The sequence below is a fragment of the Notolabrus celidotus genome, chromosome 24 (genome assembly GCF_009762535.1).
Source record: "Notolabrus celidotus isolate fNotCel1 chromosome 24, fNotCel1.pri, whole genome shotgun sequence".
In the NCBI taxonomy this organism is placed as follows: Eukaryota; Metazoa; Chordata; class Actinopteri; order Labriformes; family Labridae; genus Notolabrus; species Notolabrus celidotus.
In genome coordinates this window covers 2,483,401-2,505,524 of record NC_048295.1, presented here as the reverse complement: position 1 = coordinate 2,505,524, position 22,124 = coordinate 2,483,401, and the positions used below count along the sequence as shown (strand labels likewise).

Genomic DNA, 22,124 nt, shown 5'->3' with positions numbered 1-22,124 from the left:
GATCTTTCTATATAAAAACCCCTGACAGGTGATGAAGCACTCAAATGATGTCCAGGTTCATTACTTGCATCCTGCTGGACCGACTTGAAGTGCTCAAAGTTTGTTACCGAGGTCACCGCGTCTGGCACATGCATACATCACCCGACCAGAGTGCCTACAGCCCCGAGGGAAGCTATGTTATGACTGCTGTGTGTGCAGCTGCCAGGCATTTCCACACAGATGGCCCACTGGCATGGAACAATCCTTTAATTAAGGGGTTCCTCCACTACCACCCCCCCCCTCCTCACCCTAAACCACCACCACAGACTCCCCTCCCCGTTTTTTCTTCTTCTTATACATTTAAAGGAATTCCCCCTGCTTTCATAGGCAATTACACTCCCTCAGAGTTTACACAGAATACTCTCAGGGAGCGCTGATTCCACACACACACACTTGGCTTGTGGGCCATGATGTCAGTGTGGTAGGGTGGGTCACTTCTCCTCCGCAGCAAGAGTGTGTGTCATTTATTTTTTCAGTAGCTGCTGAAGGGCGGGAGCTCACAGAGGACACGTGTGACTGCAGACATGTGGTGCAATTACATGCAGACCAAACAAGACCCCCATAAAGAATTATAAACATAAGACTTCATTATTAGTGTGGTTTGAGGGAATTAGGAGATTTAGTTTTATGACAAACGCTCTGTGATGATTCTCCTCCTGTGACTTGATGCAGCTTTAAAGAAGTTTGTCAGAAGAAAGTATGACATGGAGCTGGAATCAGTCACTCTTAGAAGGTTTTATTTTTACTTTCAGCTCTCTCAGATGATTCCCCGTCCAGCTTTGTTGATTTAAAGTTTGCCCTTGTTACGCACCGGCTGCTTTAGTTATCTTTGTACTCATTCAAGGACTCTGGAAATCAGTGACATGCGAGGAAGGTATGCCCGCTTTATCTTGAAGCATACATGTTGAAAAACTACTTTTTTATCCGAGTGGCTTGTGTACGCAGAAACACTAAGTTGCCAAGCAAACAAGCAGACTCCTCTCCTGCAGAGAAGCCCGTCGCCTCTAATCACTGTTTATTCAAAGTCTTATCTCAGTCCTTGCTGTTTTTCTGGTGATGTCATGCACCCAAATAGAAGGAAAAAATGTACTTTGTGCTCTTGTAGGGCTGGAAACGCTGCCTATCACTCCTGAACTGGATCTAAATCCTGTAAACTGACGCGAGGGCGCTCTTTGCTTATAAAAGCAAATCCACTGAGAGGAAACTGCTCCTATGCCCAAAATACACCGCTCCCCTCACACCATTTAAATCACTTTTAGCCCTTTTATATGCACATTTTTACTGCATTGCTGTATTCCCAATGCACTTTGTGGCGCAAAAGGAAATGTTGGTGAGTTATTCCTGAACTTCTCCTCGTCGAGGACACACACATAGACGAGAGTTTGGCCGACAGAGCAACATCTGAGAGCAGTTTTGTTGTTAGATTTACTTTAATGTGAGATTATAAAAAGAGTTTGGAAGGCAGAGAAGACGTGACCTTTAGAGAAAATAACACCCAGCAGCTAACTCTTAACTTTTTAATGAGACATACCTTATTTCAGAGAGTAGCAGCAGCTTCACTGACCACAAGAAGCATTCAGAGAACACATAAATATTACAGTTAATCTATAAAGCATTCACCCCATTTCCCCGTCATGTTTTATCTCGCAGTCGTTAGAGAGCAACTCTTTTTTACGCAGACATCCGTGCAGAAGGAAAGGACATTATTTCAGGGGGATAAATTTGCAATGAGCTGCTCATAAAGCCGGTGACATAACAGCTTCATGGCTATCAGCGTTACAGGACACCTTACCACCCACTCTGCAGCCTGTGCAACCTTTTCAACAGGCAATCATTTCAGATTTCAGATCGGATGCATGACCACCTTAGCGTGTAGTAAATGTGTCACAAGAGAGAAGTCCCTTATGTGTGATATCTGTGCTTTACAGGAGGGTTTTTGGCGTGTTTGCGATCATGCTTCTAAAACAGACACAGTCAAGAGAGTCAGTGAGGGCTTCCCTATTCTGAAGCTGGAAACTGTGGCTCACCCTGCTGTCTAAAGCTGCGTTACATGTCCCATATGTCAGGAGCACTTCCTTACCACAAGTGATTAGGTCATGTATGCACAGACTGATGTATTCTGAGAGTCCACACACACACACACAGATGTACAGGCAGTGTGAAGGGGATGGTGATGCAGTGCGTGGACTGTTTAAAGTCCACACAGGCGAAGTGATATGCCCCCTGAGTGCAATCAACATGTGTTAAATATGTAGCCCTGATGCTTATTAACTTCCTGGAGGTGGTGTTAGGGTTAATGGAGTGTTGTGTAATGAAAACACACGGACTGACTTGTTGCTGCTTTAAAACCTCCTCGGTATTTTAAATCCACTCATCCAAAAAGAAGGAAAGAGAATGCTGAGTTGAATCAAATCTGCGTTTTTGATGCACTAAAAGTTTAACTTGCAATATTTAAAGTTTAATGTTTGTAGGTCTTATTTTGAAATTAAGATTTACACTAAAACAGGTCGTTAAGAAAGGCAAGAATTCAATAAATGAAGCCGTCACAAGTACTTAATACTTTCAGGAAAATGTTACTCTAGTTCTCTCCTCCAAAAAATTAAAAGATGTGCACACACTGAAACTAAAAGGGCAGCATATTTACAGAATCTAACTGTAGTAATTTATACTACTGTACATATGAGCTCTCAGAATATGATATCTTGTAATTTTTCAACACTTTCTTGTTTCTAAAATCTCGTCCTCTTCGCATATTCCCACACAGTAACTCTGTCTTTTAATGTAACATACTTAACACCACTTTCAGACGTGACTGAGTCTCATTAAGGTCCAAATATTTGGTACATTTTGGCAGTTTCCATGGTAAGACCGTTAAGTTGATTCATAAGCATGCCAGAATCACTGCTCTCTCACTTCATGAATATTTAATCATAATTTGTTGAAGCATGTCCTCGGGGATGTTCAGACTTCATTTAAATTTGAGGTTAGATAAATACAACACCAGCTCTTTTGAGACTGAAGTTAACAAACAAGTTTTAAAGAGTTCTCCAGAGTTTAATAAAACTTTTAGACATACACCAAAAAGAGAAACCCTACAGCTAAGAAAGATTATAAAACACTCAATGAAACTCACAGAGAACAGAAGACCGGCAGCTGAAAGTGATGCTAACTTCAACATCTCTCCCCCTCCAAGCCGATCAAACTATCAGCAACTTTAACAAAGTTTAAGAAGTTTGAAATTAGTCCTCATGTAGCCTACCTGTGCCAAAGGCTCTCCCTGCTTCACAGCCGTGCGCTCATTATCTCTCCGTACAACACCCGACCCTCAGCTCGTCCTCTCTGCGTGTGTCTCACTCTCTGAGTAGCAGTAATGTGGGCATTCCTGCACTCAGACCAAACAATAAGGGATGTGCTCCCTGCCTATGGACCATTACATCATCAGCATGCCCTTATATGGAGCTTTGCATTGCTGAGGCTCACAAGAAGGGGGTGTGCTTGCTCAAGTGTGTGTGTGTGTGTGTGTGTAAGCGCTCGTAACTGTTCAAACTGAAGGATGTGGCAGAGGAGAGGGAAAGGGTTTTTTCTTGACGTATGTGATGTGTGAAATATCTGCCGGGGTCTGTCACTGCTCCGGAGGCAGGGCATGTAGGCGAAGAGAGACGAGGAGTTAGAGTTTCTGTGTTTCCCCCCCCTCTGGCTCTCATCAACGCTTTGAGCCAAGAAAGGAAGAAAAAAGAAAGAGCTTGAGAAAGTTAATGAGAAATAGTTGGATGGGGATTTGTAATCCAGACTGGGAATATGTTCAGAGCAGGACAAGACATGTAACACAAATCTTTAGCTTCCCTTCAGATTTGAACAAAACTTTATTCCAGTGCAGTTTCAAAGAGTTTAAAGTCACAATGTCCCAGAGATAAATATGATTAATAATCGATCGTGATATAATGAGGGTACATTTGAGGTTAGTGTCTGTATTGTCCTGAGTAACCTAAAGGATGGCGACTCTATTGTGCAGAAACATATGGGGCGATTCAGGCAGTGACATAAGTCTTTCCAAACACACCGGACTCCATGTTTAGTGTAAGGCAACAGTGCATGACATTCAATAAGACAGCAAATTAGTCACATACACATAGCCTGAAGAAAAAAACAACAAAGTACATTCTGTCTCTACGTGCTCTCAGGAAACATGTAAGCGTTTTAACCGACTCCAGCCCTGCGAGTAAATAAAGCCAATACTCTCTTGTCTCCTGCCTACCGAGTAAAATATGTCATGGCTGCCCGCTGGATGAGGTCACATATCCGAAATAATAAACTGCAAGCGTTGCCAAAGAAACTAAAGGATACAGATGTTATGTTTGATGATCGGTCCTGTAGCTGTACATGGCAGGATTTATGTAAAACACAAACATCTTTGAGCAATAAAGTAAGAAAGATTGAACACAAAGTCGTGACCCTGTACTCGACTGAAGCGACGCCAAACAATACTCAGAAGTCCCCGGTATTCCCCGCTATACCGTCATCCGTTTCTAGTTGGTAATCATTAAACTTACAGTAATGATAGGAAACAAGCAACTTTCAGCTATCCTACCAATTAGAGCGGTTCAATACTGCCAGGATCCTCCATTACTGCGACAAATGAGGAATCAGGCGTGCCAGATAACGCAACAATCCAGCTCCTTAAAATCAGCTGGTGCAATGATAGCATCTTAAATACCAGTTCCAAGTCAACAAGGTTAAAAAGGAACCAACATTTGGCCTAAGTGTTGATGCACAAACAAATACCAGCTTCCAAGCTTGGACTGGAGCTCCGTTTGGTTAGTGGTGGATGCAGCAGCGAGACACGACTCTCAAATTCCCATAAAGAGTTAACCAAAAACATGTGGCCTCATGACTTATGCAATAAATCACAATTAATCCCTCCTTTTTGACCAATTGGACGAGGCTGTTGTTGGATGATAATGAATGAGCCTGTGTGGAAACACTTTGGACGGCCAGCGGCACCAATGGAGGCCAGTGGACACCAAAGGCAGCCAAAGATAGCATTTGCTTTTAGCCAGGAGCTCACCAGTTTGCCTAAGACAACAACCAGATTTGAGGGGGGGGGGGGAGTTTGGAGAATACTGCAGGACTTAGCTTGTTATTCAGTATACTGAACACCATTTGGTAGTTGTCACATCTGCTGCTGACAGCTAAAGGCCAAAGCATCAGAGTCTGGAGGAGTTGGGAGGACGACCAAAATGTCAAGCCTGAGCTCCCGCTGTGACACAAGGCTCGGCTTTTCCTCGCTTCTCAGACGAACTAAGTCCTGTTTCCACTTGAAAAGTATAACCTCCAGATTGCTGAGAGAGCCTCATTTTCCTGAAGCACTTTAAAGTCTTTAAAGTAGCACAGTAATACTTTACAACAAGGCCATGGGAATCGAGGGAGCTCTAATGCACACTTGGATAAAACAGGATCGATTTCAGGCAATTGAGAACGCAGTGTTTCACAATCTGCAGCTTCGGTGTCACAGAGTTCAACGACTGCCCACGAGCTCCGGCTCTAAACTATGATGTATTTTCGTTTTCTGTTCTCTCCCATTTCCTCGCAGCGAACTGTTTGTTCGTGGAACAAACAATTCGGTCATCCAAAATTAGACTCTATTTCTGGATACGGACAAATTTGAGGGCCCCGAGTAGTGTACACATGAAACAGATGTCGGGGATCAAACACAAGATCAGGCCACACAAACATGTTTGCTGTGACAAGGCTAGAACCGAATGACAGATAGTGGGAGGATGAAGACGTGTTATGTAACCTCCACGGGATGACTATGGCGCTGATGGTGCTCTGAGGAATGTGGAGGTTTGGGATTTGTGTGTTTTTTTAATGAGCAATGTGTGCGGTTTAGAAGTTGTAAAATCCTAAAGCAGCGTCTTCCTGTGTTTTAACATTCGGCCATTTTTTGTGGGCTGGACTTTCCTTGAAGTTAAACCCTTGATTGCAATATTTTTGCAACATTTGGATTGAAACTCAACTCAATCACTCAACCTGGACTAGCAACTTGTTGACACCGATACACTAAGACTAAAATGGGCTTGACTTCCTGATTGCACCACAAAGACTTCTTTAAGTTATATGAGCGAACACATGATACAGGATAGCCTTCATTTCTGTTACTTGCACCGTTTCAGACTGAACATAACGACAAATACAGCTGTTATAGGAGCACAGTAAAGTGTTGCAAGAGCTCGCAGGGAAAGACACCTGTGTTCACGTTCGTAAGTGCATATTTGTGTGTTTATATATGTGTGTGTGTGTGTGTGTGTGTGTGTGTGTGTTATGGCTGGTACCTGATATCTCCTATGAATCCGACAAACCATTAATGTCCAAACCAGATGGAAACAAGAGCTATCACAGAACACATTAGGTCTACCGCCTCTGCTCGAGCAGACTGACACACTTGTTTTACCCTGCAGCAATCTGTGTGTGTGTGTGAGTGTATGTGTGTGTGTGTGACTTCAGGAACTTATCAAACCAGACTAAGACACAAACTCACCTTCTCCACTGACTGCACATCACACACACAGCAGCCGTCACAGACGAGGCCCGGTCTTGCCCTGACACACTCCGTCTGACACACACATGCTCGTGCAACACACACACACTCCCCAGGCTGATTACCTGACATACATACATGACATCATCGGCGTGTAATCAAACCCATATGCCTCATATTTCCCCCTCTCTCTCTCTCAATCTTCCTCTATCTCTCATTGGAATTTTTATCCACACAGGTCTCCACATTCCTCGTCTTGTTTGTTTACCCGCTGTCTTTCTTCCTCTCCTTCTTCCCTCTTTTTGTCCTCCTCCTCTTTCTGATCTCAGCTCGGCCCCAGCATGAGCTTCGCTGTTAAAATGGAACGTGGTTTTGACTGCCAGACTAAAAAAAAAAAAAGCCTTGTGTGGACGCTTGCTGGCCTTGTATGGCCAAAATCCTTTTTTTTTTTTTATAGTTGTTCTCTGGCTGGAGACCTTTTGTTCATTGGTGTGTTGACATGTTGTTCATCCAAGTAGTTGTAACTGCCTGTAAGAGGTGGGCCTGATTCATCTGCGGTCATGTTCTTCTTTTGAAACACCATTCCTCTTCTCTTTTTGTCTCAGTTTTGTTGCCTTTTTCATGGTTTTTAGTCGCTTTCAACTCAAATAGGAGTCACTTATCACTCATCCTTTGTAGCTTGAAATTGCAAGAGTCTATGAGTCTACATTTCTATGTGATGACTTTGATTAAACACCTTAAAATGTCTGCAGAAGCGCTCTTCAAAGAAAGCTTGCAGTTTACCCAAATTGAGAACATCACAGCCCGTCTTTCACGGCTCTTTACAACACACTTGTTGCTACCTATCTGGAGATATAAACAAATAGCTCCCTGCACCTGACTGCTTAACAAATAACCCACGCCATCCCACCATGAAGCCATGTCAAATTATAGGCAGGAATCAATCTTGCAGGTTGAGATTGGAGGGCTGGGTTGGGGAGACAGGCTGTAATTTTCAGACTATTGCCAAACAAAGGATCACACCGGTGTTGTGAAGAAGAGAGGTGTGTGCATGTGCAACTAAATGTGTGTGTGTGTGTGTAGTTAACAAGGTAGGCGTGTGTCTGCTGCCCTCAATTGGCACAGCTGATAATGATTACCCCTGCAGCACTTTGGACTTTGATGTAAATCGCAAACACTTAAGGAGGATGTTCAGATCGCTGTTTGCACAGTCGTGGTGGATTCAAAGACCGTGGGGCCAAACATTGAAGAAGCAACAACAATTACATGTGCAGTATGGAAAGATTTGGCGTTGGCCGGCTGTATGTGACATGGATGGATAACCTGCAGACACACAAGTGGTCAAAGAAGCCATGAATGTATCCGCGTTGACGACACCCCTGGTTTATTTAGGTGAGTCCTGAACAGCATAAAGTCAAATGAAGCTACTCTCAAATTCTCCCCCTATCAAACCACAAATTGTATTTTTCTCATCAAGCTTATCTCTAATCCTCCCAAGTACCCCCTGAGGCTCTAAAAGTGCCCCCCTAGGTAGGACTCCCTGCGCTCCACTGTCCATTAGACCAATTTAGAGCTTAAGAGCCAGACTCCTGCAATCAAACCACAACGAGGACATGTTTCTGATCGCCTCGGCCTCCACACCCCGACAGCAGAGGAACAATAGGGTGATGATCTTGTAACTTGGAAAGGAAGTGATACACACTCACACACTTCCACACATGTTACAGAGAGTAATCTGTCCAGCTGTCAGGTGAGCAGGGTGGATCTGCCTCCAGAGACTCTTTGATGGTTTCCTGATGGATTAGCATTGATCCCGCGTGGTCTGTGGAGTGGCTCTCTAATCAGATTTCAAGAAGTTGTGGAGTCACACAGCCCCTGATGTTTTTCACACCGGTGTTCATGTAAATCCACCTTGTGTTCAGTGTTTTGAAGCTAAAAGAGCTGGTTTGATGTCTTAGCATCCCTCCTTTGTCTTCATTTTAATCAGCCGTGTTTATGCACATAAAGATAACACTACTTAAAACCCTCCAGTGCTTTAAGGAGGGCCATACATATCTCATGATTAGTTTAGCCTAGAAAACAGCAGTGTGACCTCTAACCACTGGAGCACAGCCTGAAAAATACACGCACTGCATTTATTTCAAAGTCCAATTTAATGTAGCACTCTGGGAAATTGGAAATTTCACTGAGCTTACCAAGTTTCCACTTAAACTGCCCACTCTTTCCAACATATTTTCACAAGTTTTGAGTTTAAGTCGGTGTTAAATCAGAGGCCTACAGCACACTCAGCTCCCACTTAAATATCTGTCCCGTTTACTCACTCCCTGACTTATCTACGAGGCTTTCCAGCATCTTTAAACACAGGAAACGGGTTTCATAATGTGTTCATCGTTTCACAACCGCATTAATGGAAGAAGTCCAGAAGTTTAGTCTGCTGATAGAAGTGTCATCACTTTGTTATTTAACTCCGGACGGACGGAGGGGACAGCTCCAGCCGGTTGTCGTACGTGAGGCTCAGTTTGAGTCATGAGAGAGGAGAGAACATACTTTTGGCACTTTCTCTCCTCAAGCTGTTCAAGGGTATAAATTTGTACCTTTGTGGGTGAGCTCGCCAAAAAGTCTGAGTTGATGGATGTTATAGAGGCGCCTGTTCCTCCAGGTCATTGTAGTTTTCTTCACACATTCAGCTCCTCATTCTCTGGAGTGCTTGATTGAAAATCCACTTATTTGATCTGGTGTCCATGCAGCTTTTACCTTGCAGAGGTTTCCACAACTTAAACTTAGAATAGGTAGTCTTGTACTTTCTTTGGACCACAGCAGGGGAAACACAATAGCCGACTGTCCTATAACAACTTCCTCTACATACTTTATTAGAAGCTTTGGAACCTCCTTTTTCCCCATCTTGACTTTCTTCCTTCTTATCTTCCTGCTCTTCCCTACAGCCTTTCCATCATGCTCAGCCAGCTGCTGGATCCTCCCACTGCTGCTCACCTCTCTGTGTTCAGCAGGAATGTAAATGATAGTGATTCGGGGATGTGGGGTGTGACGCTGGAATTTACTTAAGCGAGACAAGAGCTGTGATGGACTGCGAGTCTGCGAGTGTGTGTGTGTCTGTGTGGATTTTCTGTCTGTCTTAGTCTGGGGTGTGTTCGGGTGACATCACTCCTCTCCCAGAGAGCTCAGAGGGGATGAGACCCTGGCTGGGCGGCGGCTTGGGATCCTGGACCTGAGCTCTCTCTATTGTCTGCTCACTTCCCGTCCAGGCGTGCAGCAGCTTTCATTATCCCAATGACTTGGCATCTGGCCTCAGATTGTCTCTGAGCTGAGGAGAAGCAGACTGAAGCTCATACCAATTAGCCGCCACGTCATCGCTGCAGTTTCTCATGGATTGTTTTATGTCATCCCCACATTCGTCTGCCTCAAAAGATGTTTTTCTTGGCATCCCTTTTGTTCCCGGCGGGTTATTTAGTCCCCACACAGAATGCCTTTATTTAATTTAGATGTTGAGTGAAGCAAAAAACTGGAGTTAATCCCTCGTAGGATCTTTGGAGACATGATTGTTTGATTACACTCCTTCTGAGGCAACTTAATAGCTGCTCTCTGTCTAACTGTCATGTAGCTTTATTGCTCTGAGAATGGATGAGCATGAGCTTCTTCACTCCAGGTGTTCATTATATTAATAAAAAGAGAGGAAGGAGTGGGAGTTTGAAACTAGAAGAGGAGTTTGTTTCTATTTTTATGAAGTTAAACTTATAGAGCTTCAGAAAACAGAAGTTTTGTAGCCCCAAATCTTTCCAGGCTTTACATCAAACCAAATGTAACCACTGAAATGTCAAATGTTGAAGGCAAATTATGTGAAGCTTGTTGTATAAGACAAAGCACACCACAGACATGACCTGTGCACCTGCCCGCAGCGCCAAAGTGTCCGACTTTAATCAGCTGTTGTGACAGAAAACAGAATCTTGAGTGTCCTGAAGCCTCCATTTATTTGGAAACCCAACTCACTCCTTCAGCTCTCCTTTAATCCTGCATCCTGGTTCAAACAGGTCACATTAGCCCTCTTTAGTAGCTGTTTCTACCATGACTTCATGCCATGCCAGTCCATAAAACCCGAAACCTCTCAGGTTAAAAGCAGAGAGAAGGAGCATGTTTTGCACGGGGCAGCCCTGCTGTGTTCTGGTCTCTTGGCTGCATTAGCATCCCTGTGGCAGAAAACACTTATAATGTTGATGAAGTGCACCGGTGGGACGCCGTAGTGCACGTCGAGGGGGCTGCCTGAAAGCCTCGGATCAGCAGCGTTATTAATGAACGGCCCCGAATGTTGGATTTAAGCCCGTCTCTGCTCCGGGTGATGTCACCGTCTGGATAGACACGACTAGTCTCACCTCAGTGACTGAACACAACAGATGGCTCACATCTGGAGGGGATCCAGAGAGGCATTTTAGCACAGAGGGTTACGAGGTTTAGCTCTGTCCACATCCAGTGTTGATGAGGATTGATGGTGATTTTATTCTTTTAGTGCAATTAGCTCTGGCAGGACGCCGAGTCTTGAGAGGGTTTTACAAGATATCTGAAAAATGTGAGGACATCTGTTGGCATAGCTGAGCTGATCTTTAGGTACACTGGAGTCCTCTTGTTTTTAACTACATTTTGGTACATTTATATGAACTTTTGTTATCACTAAAGCTTTTATAAGTCCTCTGATGTTCAAGCAAACTCCAACAGCCTTTAAATCGCATTACAGCTTCTGATTACACCTCTTTTTGCTTATTGTTTACCAAAAGATGTAATGAGAAGTGATCTACTACATCGGTTTGATTATCAAGCTGTGAAAATGTGAAGCAGAGTCCTTCCTTCTTCTCAGATTCATTCTTTTGATGCGATTTGAACCGATATTTAGACAAGAAGAGATTAAATGCATTATGCATGGCACATTCCTCCTCTGGATCTCTCCCCTCTGTCGTATTATACTCTACATACTCAGTACACCAGGGAGACTGCTAATGCAACACCAGTCTCCCACTATTGGCCACTCAGCAGCTCCACTTGAGTAGCGAGGGCTTAACGTGGCTTAAGCTCCCCAAAGTTGCCCAGAGGAACTTTAACAGCACTTTTTCTGCCAGGAGTCTTCACAGTGAGTGCCTGGTGTGTAACCTCTGCCCTCCAAAATGCACCCTGGACTTTCTCTCTCTCTCTTTCTAAAAATGCATTTAATTTGAGCTTTCTTGCCGAGGACAAGCTTCCATTTAAAAAGTGATTTTACATTTTGGATGGAGTGCAGTCCGTCTGAAAGGACGCCACGGCCTCACAGAGCTGCTCCATCAGACTTTTATGTTATTTTGAGCTGGCTGTAATATTCGGCTTCTCGAAATATGAGCTCATAATTTTCTTTGTTTGGAAAAAAAAGAAAAGAAAAGGAGAGCGCCTTAGGAATGAGCTCACGCTATACTTACATTAAATTAGAGAGATGCAGGCATGGCATTTATTCTCTCTCTTGTGTTTGCTCTTTAGCCAAACCACAGATGCCGTTCCTCCTCTCTGGCATGCTTCAACATAACGGGAACCCTTCTCAAATCATCGGATGCTCTTATTCAGATTATAGGTGACAGAAGGAAAGCTGGTGCTCTGATATTCTCTGCTTTGGCACCACTGTTATACATGTGGGCTGATTCTAAAAGACAACATAATTGTCTTTCTTGGAGAGTGAGATATGAAGAGCTTGTTTTATGTTGGGGTGATGAGGCCAAAGAAACTAGAGGAAATAAAGCGTAAAACTTTTAGTGACACACTCGGCTCTGTGCAGGTTTAGTACCGGACTTTCTTGCCTCTCTGACATGGATACTTCCCTTTTCTTCGCCTTCACTAAACCATGAGAGGCTGCTGAAACTGGATAGACCCTCTAAACCGTTTTTCCACCCTTTAGTCATACTCCCACCCACCCACCATCCTTCACCACCTCGGTCACTGCCAGGAGGATTTGCAGGGTTTCAAACCCAAAAACATTTGTCCTGAGATATCAGTCGCTGGACTCTGACAAAAAAAAGTCTGATCTCCTCGTTCTAATCTTGTATGAGCCGCCTTAAAATCCTGCACCAAATGTTATCCAGCAGACGTCTTCATCTGTCAGCGGGATAAGGGTATCAAACTGAGGGCCAGGGCTTCATGGCGCCTCACCGGGTCAGAGCTGCATCAGAACAGGCGATTTCTGAGTGAAACTAAGTTGACTGGATAATTCAATCTTGGAGGAACACAGTGCAATTGAGGTTTTGGGCTTGGTTTAGTAAAGACTGTCGTACCCTGGATGCACTCGGTTCAGAGAAGGTTGATGTTGTTTGTTTTGTTGAGATGATACCGCTCCTCTAACCATCAGTTGTACATTCTGCGGTGCAGGAAGGTGACTTATTAAGCATGGGAGCCATTGGGCTCGCTGCACTGGTGTAATAATTAGCTTGGCGCTTCTGGCCGGTTTTGTGTCCCGCCATAAAAAAGACCAAATTTGGTTTTCTGTTCAGTCATGCATATTACAGAGAGTTACATTTCATTTCAGGAGTGTTTTTGCAGAGGCTTTGTGGGCTTGTAAAAGATTCAACCCATGTCCAAATTCTTTTATTAAATGCATTTCTCACAGTTACATAATTATTCAGCTTAAATCATTTCCTCGAGACGTTTATAAAAACAGCAATTACGACTGAGGGAAAAGGTGTGCCTGAAAAGATAATGTTTACCCTCATATCTCAACTCTGACACGCAGCAGTGCCAGCTATTCTCCAGCCTCACAACCCCGGCAGGAAAACCTTCTCATCAATCATTTTCAGTACCTTGTATCGGATTCGAGAGGAGGGAATTTAAAACCCAACCGTAGGCTCTTGTTTCCTGCTTTGTCAAAGCCCAGGATGCACAGCGACAGGGTGGTCCCTCTGACAGCTCTCTATTGTTCCACGCCAAAGGAGTCGATCCCCGGAGTTTTTAAATGCTGGTTTCCATATCGCAGCTCGAGACGCGACCACCACGATCTCAACTGCTCAACACACAACTTTGAGACTTTCACTCCCTTAATAACCACAAACTTACTCGTCAGTGTTTGTCTCGCTTACACGAGGATTACAACACAAGAAACCTAACATCCTGGAATTCCTTTAAGGTGATAAATCTTAAAGATTGTACGACACAGAGCTGCATTCACGAGCAACACGTAACCAAAACAGCAGCTTTGTTGTTCGGTCTCTGTCGGGCAAACTCCGTCAGGGAAAAGTAAATGAAACCCTGCTCCCTGTAAACATCCCTAATTAACAGTTACCACCTCCCAATCAGTCGCTTCCTAACACCCTGAGACAGTTACAAGTGCTATTTTCAATTTTACACAAATCCTATAAAATCCCAACAATGGCTGCACACACAGAGACTCAGGAAGGCGGATTAGAGTGATGGATGACACCATGTTTACCTCAGCAGGTTCTGGTCTGATAGTAGAGAGGAGGCGTGACTCTTAACGCAGGTTTGGTTTGTAAGATTTTAAACAACAAAACAAAGAAAAAGAAAGCTTTACTCTTCTGCTTTGTTTCAAGGTGTTCTCCATCTCCATCTTCCCGTACAACAGGGAGGACAAAGTTTCCATACTGTCATGTAGTGAGAAAGAAAAGATAACCAAAGCGATCCTTCTCTGTGCCAAATTTAGGCCCTGAGGTGGAGTTTTGTTGCCTGCACCGCTCGGCTAAACTGACTCTTCCTCCCAGGAGCTGAAACAGGATATGAGGTCATGCGTTGCGCTGACATGCACGTCCTCAACGGGCTCATCTGCCAGGGTCTCGCCAATTGTTTAACCTCGTTTGTCAAGCATTAAAACACAATTTCAACATGTGTCTGCACACGTAAAGGATGATAAATGTGTGTTGTTATGAAGTGTGAAGATTGAGAGCTGATTATTTGTAATGTCCCTTTAATCAGACGGTCAGATTCAGTTTAAAATGCTGTTTCATTCTGGCTCTTGAATGCTAAAGAGAAGGGTTACAGTAAAGCCTCTTTGTCTACATCTCCATCACGTTAATGGCCTACAGCAGCCCGGCAGTAATCCTGTCTTTGTTCGGGAGTAAAGGCGAGAAATGTCACCGCATTGATTGACTTCTCCTGTTTGCACAATCCATCGAGGCCGCGTCCAGATAGCCCCGTTCGCCACAATGAGACATTCAAGTTGGCAGATCCAGGCAGGCTCCTTCCTCCCTCCATATTTCACTCACTATCTTGACACAGACTTGGCCGGCAGCGCAGGCACACACTCATTGTTCAGACACAGCAGCTGCCAGCCTCCAGGACGTAATGTGCGAGTTTCTCGCTGTCGCTTCCTTCCAGCCTGACAGCACGGGAGGGAAAAATGGCTTCCCTTTGCCATGTTTGGCCAGGCTGTAACTCAAGGAGGTGTCTGCTAGAACAAATGCAAGAAGAAGGTAAATCAGGGAGATTAGGCCCCTCAGTGACGGCTCAATGTATCCTCCACGGCGTCAGATTTTCATCTGCGTCTTTGGATTTGAGTCTCGCCATCATTCCCTGTCTCCAGCTCTCTGCAGAGACTCCGCACGGTTCACAGCAAGCAAAGAAATGTCATGCTAACTCTACATCGGCTGCATTTTTTTCTCTTTGACCCCGGCCCTTCACCCTTGGTGCTATTTCCTTTCACAAATAGAAGATTAAGTCATACATCATTCCTGCAGATTCCCGGTCAAAAGATTCATTTGTCAGGCTCCTCTGCTCAGCCATGTCTCCTCTGACGGACGTTAGAAGTAACAAAGAGCTTTAATACTTCTCTGGCTCAGTTAGCTTTTCTGCACAGCTCTTTATTTCATAGCTGAACTCAAGAGTGCCACCTCGCCATCCTGTAATCCTCAGCTGTAAGGCCGTGATTGAAGTCCATGTAACTGTGAAATGTGATTTCTTTACTTACGCAGACATAGCATGTTTCTATCACTTCTATTTTAGGATTGAGTTGTTTATCCTCTTTTTGCTACAAGTCTAAAAAAGGTTGGAAAAGTACGAGCGGCAGAGTCTTGCGTCGTTGTGGTCGGTGAGGTCTAATCGCTGCATTCTGTCAGGGAGATATAATCACATTACGCCATGCTATGACGACTCTCCGGGCCTAATTGCCACCTAGTTTGCAGACGTAGTGAAGTGATATGTTGACAGTCTCTGACACACACTGGAAGGTACACACACGCAAAAAGAAATACACTCTCATGCGAGTGTGTCTGGTTTACGTTAGCGTCCGTTGAAGCAGCAGTACCTGCACATCTGCAGAGCAGGATTCATCCGTTCGCATCGTGTCTCTGCTTTTTTTAAAGATCATATTTTTCCCATGAGATAACTCACAGAGCAGGAACAAACTGGGACACGTAGTAAACCAGGAAACTGCTGTGCTCTCAAACCGTGCAACTAAATAAGCAGCCTAGTGTTTATAGTGTATCCATCAGAATGCTGAGCTTGATTATTCTAAGCATGTAATTAATAAACTCACTATTCCCTGAACTTAATAAGAAACTCGTCTGTTTTACTTCACAGTGTGATGTAAAAGACCTTCAGTCATGTTCTGTTATCAGAGGATCATTCTTTATCCTGCATCTAAAGAAAACATCATCACTCAAATAAAGCCCTCTGCAGACCGAGTCAGCGCCTCACAGTTTAAAGTTACAATGCAAAGCTTTTAGGGTTAAGTGAAAGCAAAGGAGGAGAAGTTTCCTTGTTACAGTAGAAGCAGACAAATGAGCCTCAGGGCGAGGAGCAATCTGCTCTTTATCTGGCCAAAGCAGAAGAGGGAGTGTTTGTTGGATGGCCCTGAATTAGGTCAGAAGACGCTCAGTTTTTCCTACAGCGTGGGAGTGATGCAGCGACAAGTGACCAGATACACAAACAAAGGTGGTGCAAGGCAGGAGAGGAACTCATCTTTGCTTCTGGTGCAAAGATTAGAGATTCAGGGCTGAATGTTTGGGGTTCAGTGTCTTAAACAAGAACTCTTACTGCAGGAGCTGGGGATTGAACCCTAAGCCTCCTATTCAGAGACTACTGACTCTACCATGATGCTGCAGTATTGCTGCTCTGTAGGCTGTTGTTTCATTCTTTATCGCCCCTTCTTTTCCATACTTTTCATGCATGAGGCAATACACAGTTCTCTCCTGGTTTTTGAGGAAAGTCAGCGATGTTCTGACGCATTTGGAGACTCTGCAGAATGTGTTTTGGTAGCGTGTATACGAGTGGCGGCGTGTCTTCTGTGTGCTCAGAGGGTTTCTCTGAATGTGTCGTACTTGTGTGATTCCTGACCTCAGCACGGTGGCTCCCTGCTGAACCCACGAAATGTACGACTGCAAAAACATCTGAGTGGCGTCACATACACTTCTCCCCTCGAGGAATCGCTTTCCTTAAAAGGGAAGAGTCTGACAGACGTGTGTTTCTCTGTAGTCTTGCATTTGGTAAACATATTTGTGCAGAAAGTTTAGAATTGTCTCTTTCATTAAATCAAAAGCCGGCTCTGAGGTGGAATGTAGAAAATGCAGCAGCTTAAGGAGAATGCAGGTGTGCGTCTGTGGAAGTCAGGAAGTGAAGCAGCGTTCGCTAAAAGATCAGCAGTCCTGTGTCAGCTCGGGTTGATGAATGAGGCAGATCCACGTCTCCTCGCAGACATAAAGGTGAAGACAGAGCGTGTGTGCATACAGATGCTTTAAAAACATCCTCGAAAACACAGTGCAGCTTTATATTTCCTGCAGAGTTCACAACCTGAGCTGAGGTGAACCAGCACAGATAATTAATAAAACCCCAAAAATCCCAGATCGTTAAATAAAAAAAAATCCCAAACCTCTGTGTTCTGTTTTCAAAGAACAGGGCAGGTCTGGATAATAAGTATCTCAGCGATGATGAGGACACTGCTCAAGAATGTTCTCGATCTGATCCACATGAGTGATGTCACCCCGCGCTGCACTTAAGTCAACCAGATGGCATGAAGATATATTGTGTGCCCTGCAAACCATTACGGAGGAGCAGGAGGAGGAGGAGGAGGAAGAGGAGGAAGGTCATGTGGTGTCACGTTTTGCAGCTACTGGTCTTTTAATCTAGTGTAAAGAAAAACCCTCAGTTAGAATGATTACAACTTATTGTGCCAGTAAATTACACTGACATGCTTTTGTTTCCGATCATCTCCCGGCTGTTTTCCCAAAGCTTTGTTTCCATGACACTCAGGACTGTTGGACTTCCCCATAACGGCCTAAATTTATTGTGCAAGACTCGTGACTAATGAAGTGCAGAGAAGACAGAGTGCATGATCTGTAGGGGAAAGTACAAACATCTTATTGGTATTAATCATTAGAAATAAAGTGGCATCCAATCCCCTGACATCTGACTTCAAGGCTTCATCATCAGATGACTTGAGGAGGATCTACATGAGATCAGGAGACTCCTTTTATTTTAAGAAACTAGCCTCTCTTGTTGATTTTGTAGCACTTATAAAACTCCAACAGCACCAAGCAAGACTCCTTATCAAGAAACCTTCACTCAGTCACAGCAGGACCGTTTGACTCTCCTCTCTCTTTGGTCTAAACTGATCCCAGACCAGCTGGCTCGCTGCACATGAGGTGCTGTGTGCATTTTCCTGAGATTAAATCAGAGGAGCTGTAGGTATCCAAGTTCATGTTTCATGCCATCTGGAGACATCCACACACGAAGCCGCCCCGCTGTAGCTTTAAATGGTAAAGATAGCAAGGATGAGCCGGCTCGTATTTCAGTACCCGGCTCCTCGCATCGACACGAGTCGGCGTGTTCCAAACATGAGCCGCGATCTTGAGTTTTTTCTTTGCTGTGCGTGAAATCAGAGGATGCAGATGGTCATAAAATTCACTCCCTGTCCTCTGTTTTCTCTGCGAAAAAAGAACAAAGACGAGCAGAATTCATGCAGCATGCGTGCTGAAGTCATGTTTTAAAGTCACATCTGCTGATGGTTAGGACGCCGCGCTCACTCTCACACCCCTGCTGCTCCCGCTGTACCCGGCGAACGATGAGGTCATCACTCACGGACGGATGGACGCTCAATCGCTAATTAATCAGAAGGGAGCCAGGTTCATCCCCGACCCCCTGCCCTGATTTACATGCTTTTTAGGGCTTCCAGGGAGGAGGTCAGGCGGCAGTCAGAGGCGCCCCGCTACGTAAAAAGGTCAATTAAAAAAGGCAGCAGGAGACGAGGAGTTTATACGTCTACAGTGTGAGATCTCCGCTTTCAAGAAGGGAAGAAAGCTTTTGTCCTGCTGCACATAATCCAAGGATGTAATCACGGCTTGCTGCTCTCCGAGGTCTTGTAAAAGGAAATGATTCCATGCAGCTGAAATGCATCTTACAGCAACACATTAACAAGAGTGAAATTAAAGCCCACTGCAACGTGGTGCCTCGTGTAGTGAACATGCCGGGCCGTGGCAGCCGCTCTCCAAAACACAGAGAGCTGTTTTACCTCTCCTCAAACAAGCGATAAGTGGCTTTTCCCTTCGAGAAGTCAAAGCTATTTTGAGGTTTGCAGTTTTCCTTCCCCTCTGTAATAATGTTTTGGAAGGTGTGCAGAGCAGAACAGAAGCCGCTGAACAAACTCTGGGTTTTGTGTTTTGGGCGAAGGACTAAAAATGTCGTTTACTCAGGCTCTCCGGGGATTCGGTGTTTCTCTCTGCTTCAGGCCGGCTCGATGACAAGGCTGCTGCTGCTGCTGCTGCTGCTGCTACAGCTTAAGAGAATCAATGGACTGTTTTATGATGGACATATATCCTGTTAAAGCTTTGTGTCAACAGCTCTGGGAGTTCAAAGAGGTTATCCCTCATTGTAATGAGTAGAGATGACCCTCCTGTAACGGCAGCTTGTTTCTCCTAGGAGATAATGGCTGTTTCCATTTTGGAAAGTCTGACTGTACCTCAATCGAAGGAGGCGATGAGGTGGAGTTAATGGCGTCTCTTGGGCTCCAGTGGACACTCGAGGAACTGCAGTTTTTAGCACTCTGCTTCATTAATTAACATCAGAAGTTGCCGCTCGGTTAAGGCTTGGACCGCTGAGGTTAACACAAACCAGCTCACAAAAAGACACAGCTGTGACTCTTGTAGTATTTTGGTGTTTTGTAATTGATGGCTAGTCTTGCAAAATTTGATCTTCTGTGACCAAAATGTCATCAGATATTTCAGGGTTCAGTTTTTTAGTAAGTCTTTCAAAGTGTGTGGTCGGCGTACGGCTCATTAAAAACACAAAGTTGTAGATTTCGGAGTCCCTGCTGGTCGCCAGATGACCTCAGAGTAAACACTAAACTCGAGGAAGTCGCTGCCCCCCAACCAAGATGTAGTTCCACACGAACCACCCAGCGAAACCACAGAAAGTGTCTTGTAAACCTTATTAAAATGGAGAACAATGACATGACGTAATAGCAGTGAGTCAGAGCTGCACCAGGGGGGTCTGTGCATGATAATGTGTGTTTTCAATGAACACTTAGATACTAATTGTGCCGACATCTTTGCTTTCTGTGTTGTCCAAGTGAGTTTGGCTCAAACAAGCAAACTAAAAACATGTTCCATTAAACTAAGCTCCTCAATTACCAACCAAGAGACCTTTCTAATGTGCATACTTACAGAGCAGTGTTACTAATAATCATCCATGTCCCTGTAGATGCACCCACGCTGAAGCCTGCGAGCAAACCCAGGACCCAAAATAAAAACAGCATCATCAAGTATTTCCATGTAATGTGGCGTCTTGTTGAACACGCTGCATGATTGATGCTTCTCACAGCCATTAGCTTACTTTTCCCTTTTTTTGCTCTCAGTCGCATAAATCTGTTCGCCATTTCTCACGAGGTAATTAGCTCGACTCTGGACCACGCTCTATTTTTCATGGCAGCCCGTCTTTTCCGACATGCCCGGTGACAAAGCGCAGACCGTCGTCACTACCGTCCTCCGCTCCAACTTAAACATTCAGCCTCAGCTACAGCGCGGTGATGTGATTGTCCCAAATAGGTCACGGGCCGGCGTCCAGCTGTGTTTCCATTGTGAAATGAAACCGCTGAGCGTGCATGAGGAGTGTTTTTTAAGGGTGTGAACCTTGAATGTGTTGTAGATGACTTTTTTTGAGGGTTGTGTGAGTGATACGTGATATTGCTGAGGAAGCAGTAAACACTGCGCTGTACTGTAACAGCTCTCTGTGACATTTACAGAAGAAATCAGTCAGACATGTTTCCACCTTTGGCCTTCATCCATCTCAGTCTGAGCTGGCAACGTGAAACAACACCGAATAATTCATTCCAGACTGCTCTCACGTTGCAGTATTTACAGATATAAGTTTCCCCATTTGAGGCATTGAGACTTGTGCAACATGTCTGCACAGTGATCTTAAACAGTAGTGATACCCGACGTGGAGCATGAGGTTTAACACAAACACACTGCAGCTAAGACTCACAACACACTGCATCTGTTATCAGGGCTTGTAAATGGCTCGTTGGATTTCATAGCACTTGATAGCATAAGTGTTACCAGGATTGCTGCAGAAACACAAATCCGTGCTTGGCACTGAGGCCGCACATTTCACACTTCCTGGTCGATCAGCTACTGAAATGGTTTTATACAAGACCTTCAAATGTCTGAGTCCTGCAGGGATCACGAACACCTAGAACACAGTGCAAGCAAAACTGCAAATTCAAGCAAATGCAACGTAATTCTTTCACGTTTGGGTGTTTAGAGAACGAGCACATTATGCAATCAGTGCATGAAACCCTGATCTCTAAGTGTCCTCGCTCTGAGCGGCTGCCTCTCAGCTTTCCTTCAGCTCACACTGAACTGCAGGGGAAGTCATCCAGAGATATGGTTTTTCACTCTGCTTCACAAATATCCTCACAGCTCCCATAAAGCCCGGCTGTAAATGTAAAGCTTATTTGTGTATCCGAGCTCCAACCTAAATTATCTGTCCGCAGACTCTCGCCTCCCTTCTCTCGGTGGCTGGACCGTCTCCAGTAAAAACTCTCCGTTTGCTCCAGGTTTGTGCAGAGCCGTTCAATAAAAGGTGATAATAAAAGTTAAGGACTTCTTGCAGGTCATGGGAAAAACAATAATGGAATACATTAGCCTGGTTTTTCCCTCTGTAATCCAGAGGTACACTGATTTAATGCTAACATTACATGGGATTATAAAGACATTTATATCTGGCAGTGCAAGACTTTGTGGAGCTGGGTGGAGGATTTGATCTCCTATTCTACTAAAATACAGCTTATGAGCAAGACACTCAGGGGCCTCTGTCCTGATACTTCATCACAGGCTCGGGGGAAAAGATAAAGAGTTTGTTCACCACTTTCCAAAGCTCGAGAGGCCTCTTAACTCTGAAGAGCACGCTGGCATTCACTCGTAAAGACACTCATGCTGCAGGGACAGCGAGGACAGTTACTGCCAAATGCTGGTTGCAGTTTTGGCTTCAGGTTGATACAGCACCCAGGGGCTGAGCTCAGTACTGTTAGCAGCGTTGTACCTCCAAGGTAGTTTGACACAGACTGTTCTACCTATTGGGTTTTAAT

General features: G+C 44.5%; 2 protein-coding genes across 2 annotated transcripts in view; one reads left to right on the top strand and one right to left on the bottom strand.

The window, feature by feature from the left end:
- The window catches only part of LOC117808326 (epithelial cell-transforming sequence 2 oncogene-like), a 62,049-nt gene that overhangs the window by 15,201 nt on the left and 24,724 nt on the right, over window positions 1-22,124 (top strand). The window lies entirely within an intron of this gene.
- filip1l (filamin A interacting protein 1-like) overlaps window positions 1-22,124 on the bottom strand; it is a 46,987-nt gene that overhangs the window by 3,947 nt on the left and 20,916 nt on the right. The window lies entirely within an intron of this gene.